This window comes from Kogia breviceps, chromosome 1 (genome assembly GCF_026419965.1).
Source record: "Kogia breviceps isolate mKogBre1 chromosome 1, mKogBre1 haplotype 1, whole genome shotgun sequence".
NCBI classification, from domain to species: domain Eukaryota; kingdom Metazoa; phylum Chordata; class Mammalia; order Artiodactyla; family Physeteridae; genus Kogia; species Kogia breviceps.
Genome location: NC_081310.1, coordinates 152,431,102 through 152,440,608, shown reverse-complemented (window position 1 = coordinate 152,440,608; position 9,507 = coordinate 152,431,102). Strand labels below are relative to the sequence as shown.

General features: G+C 43.5%; 1 long non-coding RNA gene across 1 annotated transcript; it reads right to left on the bottom strand.

The window, feature by feature from the left end:
- Positions 1–883: 883 nt before the first annotated feature.
- On the bottom strand, positions 884–8,570 carry LOC136792077 (uncharacterized). Its single transcript, XR_010835242.1, has 4 exons — positions 8,306–8,570; positions 7,899–7,994; positions 4,768–4,863; positions 884–959 (listed from the first exon to the last, which is right to left on the bottom strand). It is a non-coding gene; the product is annotated as an uncharacterized lncRNA (long non-coding RNA).
- Positions 8,571–9,507: the final 937 nt, after the last annotated feature.

Here is a 9,507-nt window from a genome sequence, read left to right as displayed (position 1 = left end):
CACTAGTACTTCTCTTCTCACTATTCTGCAGCCACACTGGCTATGATTGTATCAGTCAGGATAGCCTAGGTTATGTTCCAGTAAAAAAGCAACTCCAGATCTCAGTGACTTAAGACAAAAAAGTTTTATTTCTAGCTTCTGCTCCATATCCATCAAAAGTTGTCAGGCAGTCTGATCACTTTGACTTCCCCTGGGATCCAGTCTGACGGAGTACGCACTTTCAGGAACATTGCAGACCTCATGGTAAAGGGAAAGGGAGCTTTGAAGGGCTCTAGCCAGGCAATTAGGCACATTTGCGGGAGAATGTCACATGTCACTTCTTACAATTCATTGGCTAAAACTAGTCTAATGGCCCCACCCAGCCAGAAGTTGACCAGGAAATGCCATCCTATTTGTTTGGAAGGCAGAGAGCTGCAAATCTTTGGCGACAAGTCCTAAGGACTCCCACACTGGACTTCTTCAGTTCCTTAAACAAGACAGACTGTTTCTTGCCTAAGAACCCTTATATGAGCCCTCCTACCTCTTCCCTGTTCCTTGGTCAATTTTTATTTCTTTAGAGGTTAGCTTAAATGACACTTAAAGAGGCTTTCTTTTATATTACACCCCCGTACCCACCCCCATCTAAATTAGGTTCCTCTCATGCCTTTTCATAAGTCTCTGTGTTTTTTCTTTATAGCAGTTGGGATTTCCGGAGGGTGAAAAATCACACCCTCTTTCATTCCCTTCTGAGTTCAGAACCAGCTGAAAGTTAGATACAGGAATCAGATGAACGTGGATTGCATGCCCACTCGATAGCTGATTTAGGCTAGATTGGAGGGCATGGCAGACATGAGGCCACAATGGGTTTCCTCTTGTTTCACCCTGAATTAAACTTACCCACGGGTCCCCGGCGAAGGTGGGCAGTTGCAGGCCTTTTCCAAATGGACAGTCAGTGTTTGCATCCTATAGACACATTCATTCTGAGAAGAGAGAACAGATGGCTGAGATGGGCCCGCTTTTGTATACACCATCCCCCTTACAGTGATGTCTTTTCTGCACTCAGAACGTCTGCAAAACTTAAGGGATCATAAAGTAACAAGGGCCCTTTAGAAGCCACCTCCCAAGTTCTGCCCTTCTCCCAACGTAGGAATCCCTTTGACAGCATCTTCACTACTTAAGTGCTTCTAGTGATCCTCAGAGCTGGGGAGTGATGTCTACTGAATGCTGCCGATTGGACCTCACTGGGAATATTATGGACATGAAACTGTGGGAAGCAATTTTGATCAGTCAGAGAGATCTCAGAGAAGGTCAACCGAATGGTGAGAAGCCAGAAACTATGACCCATGGAGAAGAATTGAAGGAACTGGGAATATTTACCCAAGGGGAAAAATAAAAGACCGTGAGACCATGTAGAGAAAAGTCTCCAAATAGTTGTGCAGCCATCACATGGGGGAGTTCACTTGTTTTGCAGGTTTTGAGGTCAGAGCGAGGGTAATGACTAGAAGTTAGAGAGGAAAACTTGGCTATCTTTAAGGAAGAACTTTCTGAAGTTATAGTTATTTATCAATGTGATAGTTGGCTTAAAAGTAGAATGGAAATTCATCCGTTCAATACATATTTACCGCTTACTATGTGCCAGACGCTATACTGGGTTAGTTTATGATAATTCCTAGTGAGCCCATAGTAACTTGCAGTATTCAAGTTATACTTTGTTTTCAAAGTTCACAAAAACCTTTTAAAATATTCTGTTTTAGAATTTGTCTGGGAGTGGTCGCCAATATTAGTGGCTTTTTTTCTCGTTGTAGAACTGACATTTTTTTTTTTTTTTTTTTTTTTTTTTTTTGTGGTATGCGGGCCTCACTGTTGTGGCCTCTCCCGTTGCGGAGCACAGGCTCCGGACGCGCAGGCTCAGCGGCCATGGCTCACGGGCCCAGCCGCTCCGCGGCACGTGGGATCCTCCCAGACCGGGGCACGAACCCATGTCCCCTGCATCGGCAGGCGGATTCTCAACCACTGCGCCACCAGGGAAGCCCAAACTGACATTTTTTTTTCCTCTCAAAATTTGAAAACCTAAGATGATATTTTCTCATGTCCAATGTTGGTTAGTTAATGTTCTTCGATCAAAACAATTGTTGGGAATTCCCTGGCAGTCCAATGGTTAGGACTCTGGGCTTTCACTGCCAAGGGCCTGGGTTCAATCCCTGGTCATGGAACTAAGGGCCTGCAAGCTGCACAGCGTGGCCAAAAAAAAAAAAAAAAAAAAAAAAGTGTTTTTAGTGTCCATAAGTCAAAATTACCTGTACTTGGGAACACTTAAGACTAGATACTCCCTTACCATTTGGGTCAGAAGAACTACGAAGTGTTCCCCAAACTCCTTTTCCTTTCCTCCTGAATATACTGCTCAACTACATTTTCTGGCTTCCTTTGTAATTAGGTGTGGCCACATGGCTGAGTTTTAACCAGTGCAAAGGGGGTTAATGTGATGTGTGCCACTTACAGGTCTGGCTCATAAAACCATCTCTCCCCACCTTCAGGGACATAGAGAAGGGCAGAGCCACAGGTGGAAGGAGCCTGGATCTTTGAATGACCACGTGGAAGATTAATTGCCCAATGGCCAGGATTATTTGCACTGGATTTTGCCTCAGTGAGAAATCAACTTTACTGTTGAAACACCGAGATTTTGGAGTATATATGTTAAAGCTGCTAGTGTCTTCTTATTCCAACTGGTGCTGCAGGATGCCCTCGAAGAGAGAAGAAATATGGAACTGAAGTTAGGGATTTTGTTCTGCCCTTTCCTGTTTGAAGAGAATTAGTGGAGCAGGCAGAAGTGAAAGACATAGCACTTAATTACACACTGATGCTTCCTTGTGCGCATGTTTTCTTCTCAACTAATTTATAAACTTCATGAGACATGTTGTGATGTCTTGCATCCTCTTTTATATTTAATCTTTTGGTGGATATTTATAGAGAAATGCCAGGTGCTTTGAGGATTTCAGAAGAAATATAGGTAGCACATATTGTTAAATGTTATTCATTTACTCAACAATTTTTGAGAATTCACTATGAGCCAGCCACTGGGAAGCATTGGTGAACAAAAGCTATGGTACTGGGCTTCCCTGGTGGTGCAGTGGTTGAGAATCCTCCTGCCGATGCAGGGGACACGGGTTCATGCCCTGGTCTGGGAAGATCCCATATGCCACGGCGCGGCTGGGCCCGTGAGCCATGGCCGCTGAGCCTGTGCGTCCGGAGCCTGTGCTCCTCAATGGGAGAGGCCACAACAGTGAGAGGCCTGCGTACCACAAAAAAAAAAAAAAAAAAAAAAAAAAAAAGCTATGGTACCTGCCCACAAGTTGGGGTATAGCAAGGAAAATAGAGATAAAGAGGCAAGACTAGTCGAGCATGATAATGCTGTGAGAAAGAAGGACAGGATGTTCTGGATGCACGTGGAAGGGACATCTGACAAGGGTGGCAGTCAGAGAATTATCCTCTATTAAGGTGATGAATAAACTGAGATCCCCAAGGATGAGTAGGAGTAGCCAGAAGAAGAGGAGACTGGGGAGAGAGTGCTCTAGGAATAGGGAATGTATGTACAAAGGCTTGGATACGGGGTTTGGAGATGGGGTGTCTTTGGAGGGACCAGAAGGTAAGCTGGAAAGGAAGAATGGAGAGGATGAGCATGAGAAGAGGAACTTATATAACATATAAGGAACTTATAAGAGGAACTTATATAACATATAAGGAACTTATATATTATAAGAGGAACTTATATAACATATAAGGAACTTATATAAGAGGTACTTATATAATATATAACTATGAGGCATATACTTAATAAATGCATACAGAAAGCCTTTTACTATATGTGTATGAATTTACCTAGGAGGAAATATGGCTGATTAATCATCAAGATGTCAACAGTTGTGATATTTGGGTAATTTCTTTTTTCCTCCTTATGCTTCTCTGTTTGTTTTAAAACTTTCCACAATAAATACGTATTGCACTTGGAATTTAAAAAAATCAAAGTGTATTTTCTTCTTAGTTGTGGTTGTACCTGCTGGGCCTCATCAGATCTTCAGAACAGTCATCTGAGCAAACTGAGGTCCAGAGCTGATACACAGTGATGTTAGAATTAGCTTTCCTCTGGTTCCACTCAGCCTACTTCCTCTCCATTGTGCCTGCCTCCCCTGCAGTATCTAAGTACTCATGATGGCTTTTCCTAGAACTACTGACTTTAGTACCATGCCGCGTGTTCGTGTGTATGTTGTTTGCAACTTGGAGAAATTGGATCCATGTCCTCATGATCCTGCCCTCCTAAGAGGCTTTCCACACGCAAAAGATGGTCCTCCACCTCCTGGTCTACATCCTTAGACCTCTCTTTTCTGTGATGCTCTCCTGTCCTCCTAGTTAGGGAGGAAATTGTTTCTCATTTTCTGTCAACCTACATCTTGATTGACTAGTGTGTTGGTGCTTGGCCAAACCAGTGACAATGGACACCCAAACATCTGAAAGTCTCGAAACACTGTATTAACATTCTCTAAGTTATGTTGCGGCGACAAACCACCTCCCAAATCTCAGAGGCTTAAAACGACATCAGTTTAATTCATGCACACGTTACATTTCCATCCCGGTTTAGGGCTTAGCTCTTTACTCTGAGACTCTGGGTGAAGAATGGCCCCCTTGAAGAAGTGTCCCCCATCTGAGATATTGCTGGTTTGTGTCACAGGGAAGAGAGAGAGGTGACACCAGGGGATAGTTCTTAAAGCCTTGCCCACAGTCACATCTGCTCACCTTTGATTGGCCAGAGTGTGTCACAGGGCTGATAGGGAGGGGCAGCCAATGTTTTGACGGATACCTTCTCAGCCCTTGGAATCTCAGCTTCTGTATCTATAAAATGGAAATAGGTATAAAACATTATGGGATATTCAAACCATGGAATATCATGTGGCTATTTTAAAAAAATGAGTTAATTGCTCTTTATAAAAAGTGTGTTGACCTGAGAAAAGCCCATGATATAGCGTTAGGTGGAGAATGCAAGTTGCCAAGTAAAGTGTATAGCTTGGTGTCATGTTTGCATAAATTTAGAAAACCTATATCTGAGCATATTTGTTTGCATGAGGATATTAATAAAAACAGCTAATGTTTAAGGAATGCTTACATCATATGCCGATTCTGTGCTAAGTGCTTTTTACGTGCATTTGCTCATTTAATCCTTGCAAAACCCAGAGGAAGGAGTAGAAAGTTATATTGAATAGTTATTATCAGCTGTCTTACTTGGGGGTAGGATTAGAGAGATTTTATTTACTTTTAAAAGTAAATGATGTCTGTACATTTTTACTGATCACAGTAGGTGGATTAATCAGCTTTTGTGGTAAAAGAAACCACAGTAACATCTGAGTGCTGTGCAATGCTCAGTAATTTATTTTCTGCTTATGGGTCTGCACTCAGCTGAGGTGACATGGCCTTTCAAGGCCCTGCTTGGTCTTCTTTCCTCCCCACTGCATCTGCCTCCCCTGCAGTTTTCTAAGTAGTGATGATGGCTTTTCTTGGAACTGCTTATATCAGTGCTGTGTTGTGTGTGCTCAGGTGCAACCTGGAGAAATAGGGCCGAGGGTCAAATTCAGGTCTGCTCCATGTGCCTCATTCCAGACCCCACCCCGGAGAAGCAGAATCTGCCAGGGCTCTGTTCTTTTCGTGGCAGAGGTGGGGACAAATGGAAACATGGGAAGCTTCTGGAGGCCTGGGCTTGGAACTGCTCTGTTGTCATTTTGGCCCACATTCTATTAGCTGAAGCAAGTCACAAGGCCAAGTCCAGTATCGGTGGAGCTGGGAAGTCATAGAGGTTTAGAAGGAGGGAGTGCATATTCACTGTATAGTAATCTACAGTCAGCATTCATTGCTTTCTTAGTTAAAAAAAAGTAAATCACAATAAAGTGAGAAAAAGAATATTTACCAGTGATAGTTTAAATTGTGTTCAATAGATTACAAAGTCACTTTGTGCATTTCTCAAAAACACAAACTCCATATCTACAGTTATAATGAGCACAGTGATAATAACATGGACATTTAATTAACCAAAGTATTCATTGCCTAGTAGGGCAGGTAGGCATTTACACCAGCTTGGCTTATGCTGCTTGTGGTGTAACATTCTGAGCATAATTCAGAGACTGTTTAATGGCCCTATGTATATATCACTACTACTTGTGTGGCCATCTGCAATGCAAGGAACTTAAATCATGGAATCACAGACTTTCAAACCTGGAAGGCTCTAGTGCCTGTGGTAGGCAAGTGCCTCTTAAGTTATATGGACAGCTGCTTTTGCCAATTATAGTCATTCTTGATTGGGTGTGTCTCACTTTGCTGGAAAATGGTTGTGGAAATCAAAATTCTTTCATTTAGCCCATGGGGACAGTGAGATCCCCAGCTGTCATTTACCTGAGTGGGCAAGATAGGATGGAGACCTAATTGTCTCTAATAGGCTCAGGGCCTCTTGCTTTGTTTCTCTGCAAAACATGAACATTCAAGCATATGGATCATTTGGGAATATTCACTAGGACCTGAAGCTTCCATGACTCTCTTTAAAAAGTATATTAGGGCTTCCCTGGTGGCGCAGTGGTTGAGAGTCCGCCTGCCGATGCAGGGGACGCGGGTTCGTGCCCCGGTCCGGGAAGATCCCACATGCCGCAGAGCGGCTGGGCCCGTGAGCCATGGCCGCTGAGCCTGCGTGATCGGAGCCTGTGCTCCGCAAAGGGAGAGGCCACAACAGCGAGAGGCCCGCGCACTGCAAAAAAAAAAAAAATAGTATATTAAGTTTCCTTCTTTTACTATTTCCTCTCTCTTAAGAGAACACAAGTACTGCTTAGACCAACTAACTCTGAGTCATGCAAAGAAACAGTATTGGCACAGACTCTGAAATGAAGAGGAGCATGTTAAGTTCCCTAAAACACTGGCCAGGGAATCATGCGTATTTTAATTTCCTTTCTATTCTAGGTAATTTAGAAATATCTGCTGATATAGCTTATGGGAATCAATTGCATAAAGCAAATGTTTTACTAAGGACTTTATTTGTTAAGATTATGAATTGTATTTCTCAAGTTTCAGTCATTTATCCATCACTTTTTCCATTTTGCTATGTCCACTTCTCTCAAATCAACTTACTATTTTTCTTTAGATAGATTCACTTTTTTAAAACTTAAAGGTATTTTTTATAGGAGATGATATATTACCAGTGTAAATGGATGAGAAGTATTACTTGCCATAAACACTGATACAACTGTAAAAATAAATACGTAATCATTAAAATAGATAACTTGTCTCTTATTCTACGTGTGGTAGGTGTTTTTCCACTGATATCATGGAGAGGTATGGACTCTGGAATCAGGAAGACGTGGGTTCAAATAACAACTCATTTTCTTCCCAGTAGTGTGATCTTTACAATGTTGTGTTAATTTCTGCTCTATAACAAAGTGAATCAGCTATATGAATACATATATCCCCATATCCCCTCCCTCTTGCGTCTCCCTCCCTCTCTCCCTATCCCACCCCTCTAGGTGGTCACAAAGCACTGAACTGATCTCCCTGTGCTATGTGGCTGCTTCCCACTAGCTATCTATTTTATATTTGGTAGTATATATATGTCAATGCTACTCTCTCACTTTGTCCCGGCTTACCCTTCCCCCTCCCCGTGTCCTCAAGTCCATTCTCTACGTCTGCATCTTTATTGCTGCCCTGTTGGGCAGTTTTCTTAATTGTTGAACATCAGTTTCTTATCCATAAAATGGAACAGCATTTTAATCCATAAAATGGAATAACTTAGTGATTGATTGCCTACCAGGTGCTAGGTAATGTGCTAAGTGTATGGGTACAATGAAAACAGGGTAAATAGACTTGGAGTTGACGATTGGATTCAAGTCCTGTCTTACCTCCTTTTGGGTAAGTCATTCACCATCTCTGAGCTTCAGTTTCCTCCTCTGAAAATGAGTGTGATGGTTGCCCTTTATGCCTACTTCCAAGAACTTCTGGAAGGAATGACATCATTACTAATGGGAAGGCCTTTGGTACACGGATACAGGCATTTCTGCTGTAATGTGACATGTACATTCCTGAAACACTCTGTGTTCCACAGAGTTGTACATTAAAAAATAACATGACTTTCTGTAAAAATAGGGTTAGGCCACTGAAAACCTGTACAATATTGTAACCATACTGCTAAGATAAAACCCCAAACATCCTAATAAAAGTAATAGAGCTAAAAAGATCTGTTAAATTTTGACTAAATAAATAACACCCACACCCACACATACATACTACAGCAAATGTAGGGTTTTACCTTAAAACTGGCAAAGGCAGCTTGACGGAAGGCATGAGGAAGGCAAGGCTGCTGAAGTGATGGGGACGAGGGCAAACGCTCAAAGATGGGACCGCACCATGCAATCAGCTCTTTCAAGGAGTATGTAGGCAAACAGCCCAGCAAGAGGATGGAGGGTGAAAGGGCATTCTGTCCAGCACCCAGCGTACTGGATGCCTCTGAGGCAACCACATTCCACTCTGTTAGTGTAGTTTTTGCTCAGCCGCTGCTCCGGTGGGACACAGTGTTAATTAACATCCTGGGAAAAATCAGTGTGGAATAAAGCAACTTGCATGTCACACTGCTCTCATTCCTCTAGTCATCAGCCTTACCTTGTCTTCCAGTAACATGAGTCACAGTATCACGTGTTGTTGTGGAGCAGAGTCCACATATGCTGATAGGGGGACTTGCAGTTCTCAACCAGGAGCCCATGCCCCGGTCCCAGGCTCCGTGAGCAAAACAGGCAAAGACTCCCAGAGGTAGAATTCATTCAGAGACGTGAGTCTCCTCTCCGTGCCCCCCTTCCCTCTCTTCTCAGTCTGACCAGTCTAATTTCTTCTCCTTTCCTTGGTTTCAGGCTTCCTCTTCCCTCACTAGCCTGTGAGCTCCTTGAGAGAGGGCTCTGTCTTATTCATGGATGTGCTCTGAAGACCCACACAGGGGCCCCGGAACAGAATAGCTGCATTACAATTGAGCCTCCTTTTGTAGGTAAGGAAGAGCCCCAGACTCACTGAAGGGTCCAGGGGCGCATTGGAAACACTGGGCACCTTGAGATGAGGATGGAGGCACTGCCCACCCCCCCACCCCCGCCCCTTCCAAGGACAAGGACAGGGACAGTGTCTCATTCAGCTCTATGTCCAGCATCCCTGTTGCTCCCAAGTTGAGGCAGGGACTCCTCAGTGGCTCCCAGCCCTGCTTTAGCTGCGAAAAGGCCACGACAGGGCTAGCAGCACATCTTCCTCCTCAGCCCTCCTCCCTTCCTTCCTTTCAACAAATATTTAATCGGGCCCCTATCCCATACCAGGCACTATACAAGGTTCTGAGGATGAAGTGTCGGGCAAGAAAGACGTGGAATCTGCCCTCACGGTGCTTCTGTGTGGCCTAGAGGTTAAGCGCTTAACTTCTGGAGCCATGTTCCCTGGATCTGTTTGTTATCTGGCTCTGTCCTTTTCTCACTATATGAA